We start from the raw sequence: 3030 nt of genomic DNA, 5'->3' as shown, positions 1-3030 counted from the left end.
GCTGGGGGCGGGGCGCAGCGCGGGCCGGTCCCATGGTGTAATGGTGAGCACTCTGGACTCTGAATCCAGCGATCCGAGTTCGAATCTCGGTGGGACCTGCGAGCTCCTTTTGATGCGGGAAATCGGGAAAAATTCCCGGGAAATTCCGCCAGAAATCGGAAAATCCCATAAATCACAGAAATTCACAGAAATACCCAAATCCCGGAAATTCACAGATCCCAGAAAAAACCACAAATCCCAGGAATTCGCAAATCCCAGAAAATCCCGCAAAATCCCAGAAATCCTTTAAATTCTGTAAAATACTAGAACATCCTATAAATCCCAGAAAATCCCATAAATCCTATAAATCCCATAAATCCTATAAATCCCAGAAAATCCCTGAACATCCTATAAATCCCAGCAAATCCTATAAATCCTTTAAATTCTGTAAAATCCTTCAAACCCCAGAAATTCCCATATCCCAGAAAATACCGCAAATCCCGGAAATTCCCAGGAATTCGCAAATCCCAGAAAATACCGCAAATCCCAGAAATTCCCAGAAATTTGCAAATCCCAGAAAATCCTATAAATTCCAGAAAATCCTGCAAATCGCATAAATTCTTAAAATCCCAGAAAATCCCAGAAATTCTGAAAATCCTGCAAATCCCAGAAATTCTGAAAATCCTGCAAATCCCAGAAATTCCCAAAATCCTGCAAATCCTTAAAATCCTATAAATCCCAGAAATTCCGAAAATACTGCAAATCCCAGAAATCCCAGAAATTCCCCAAATCCTGCAAATCCCATGAATCCTATACATCCCAGAAATTCCCAAATCCCAGAAAATCCCATAAATCCTATAAATCCTGTAAAGTTCTAGAAAATCCTGCAAATCCCACAAATCCTATAAACTCCAGAAACTCCTGCAAAATGCCAGATATCCTATAAATTCCATAAAATTCCAAAAGATCCTGTAAATCCCATAAATCCTACAAACACCAGAAATTCCCAGAAAAGTCCCAGAAAATCCACAAAATCCCAGAAATCCTATAAATTCCAGGAAATCCCAGAAATTCTGCAAATCCCATAAATCCCAAAACTCCTATAAATTCCATAAAATCCCAGAAAATCCCAGAAAATCCCAGAAAATCCCACAAATCCCATAAATCCTATAAACCCCAGAAATTCCCAGAAAAGTCCCAGAAAATCCACAAAATCCCAGAAATCCTATAAATTCCATAAAATCCCAGAAAATCCCGCAAATCCCAGAAAATCCCAGAAATCTGATAAATCCCACAGAATCCCAGAAATTGTGCAAATTCCATAAAATCCCGTAAATCCCACGGGGGGACACTCGGACAGAGGGACAGATGGACAGAGGGACAGACGGACAGATGGACACATAAACAGATGGACAGATGGACACACGGACAGATGGACACATGGACAGATGGACACATGGACAGATGGACACACAGACAGATGGACACACAGACAGATGGACACATGGACACACGGACACATGGACAGATGGACACACGGACAGATGGACAAATGGACAGATGGACAAATGGACAGATGGACACACGGACAGATGGACACATGGACAGATGGACAGATGGACACACGGACACAGGGACAAATGGACAGATGGAGACACATGGACACACGGACAGATGGACAAATGGACAGATGGACAAATGGACAGATGGACAGGTGGGTGGCCACAGTGGCTGGACAGGGTGACAGGTGGACACATGGACACACATTCAGCCGGACACACGGACACATGGACACACAGCCAGATGGACACATAGCCAGAGGGACAGAGGGACACACGGACACACGGACAGGTGGACAAAAGGACAGACGGACACATGGCTAGCTGGACACATGGCCAAAAGGACAGAGGGACAGATGGACAGAGGGACAAATGGACAGAGGGACAGATGGACACACAGACACACGGCCAGCCAGACACATGGACCGATGGACAGAGGGACAGATGGACACACGGACACGCGGCCAGATGGACACATGGACACACGGACATAGGGTCAGATGGACACACGGACAGATGGACACATGGACAGATGGACAGAGGGATACACGGTCAGAGGGACACACAGCCACAAGGCCAGCTGGACACACGGACACATGGCCAGATGGACACATGGACACACGGACAGAGGGACTGATGGACACAAGGACAGACGGACACACGGCCAGAGGGACAGATGGACACATGGACAGACAGACAGATGGACACATGGCCAAAAGGACAGAGGGACAGATGGACACATGTCCAGCTGGACACATGGACACACGGCCAGATGGACACATGGCCAAAAGGACAGAGGGATAGAGGGACAGATGGACACATGGACACAGGGACAGACGGACAGACACATGGCCAGAGAGACAGATGGACACATGGACAAATGGACACACGGCCAGATGGACACATGGCCAAAAGAACAGATGGACAGAGGGACAGAGGAACACACGGCCATAAGGACAGAGGGACAGAGTGACAGAAGGACAGAAGGACACACAGATGGACACGTGGACACACGGCCAGATGGACACACAGAGGGACAGATGGACACATGGACAGACAGCCAGATGGACACACCGACAGATGGACACAGGGCCAAAAGGACACACAGACAGACAGATGGACAAATGGACACATGGCCACATGGCCAGAGGGACAGATGGACAGATGGACACACGGACACATGTCCAGCCGGACACACGGACACACGGCCAGATGGACACATGGACACACGTGCAGCCGGACAGATGGACACACGTCCAGATGGACACACAACCACATGGACACACGGCCACATGGACACACAGATGGATAGAGGGACAGATGGACACATGGACAGAGGGACAGAGGGATAGATGGACACACGGCCAACTGGACACATGGACACACGGACACACGTCCAGATGGACACACGGCCACATGGCCAGAGGGCCAGAGGGACAGATGGACAAATGGACAGAGGGACAGATGGACACACGGCCACATGGCCAGAGGG

The 3030-nt window shown here is 48.5% G+C and overlaps 1 non-coding gene across 1 annotated transcript; it reads left to right on the top strand.

Annotated features, from left to right (window-relative positions):
• The first annotated feature begins 26 nt into the window (after positions 1–26).
• TRNAQ-CUG (transfer RNA glutamine (anticodon CUG)) lies at positions 27–98 on the top strand. Its single transcript has one exon. It is a non-coding gene; the product is annotated as a tRNA-Gln (tRNA).
• The last annotated feature ends 2932 nt before the right edge of the window (positions 99–3030 follow it).

The sequence above is a fragment of the Malurus melanocephalus genome, unplaced genomic scaffold, assembly GCF_030028575.1.
Source record: "Malurus melanocephalus ecotype Western Australia unplaced genomic scaffold, MMel_1.1 scaffold_3254, whole genome shotgun sequence".
Taxonomy (NCBI): Eukaryota; Metazoa; Chordata; class Aves; order Passeriformes; family Maluridae; genus Malurus; species Malurus melanocephalus.
This window is presented reverse-complemented; position numbering and strand designations above follow the sequence as displayed.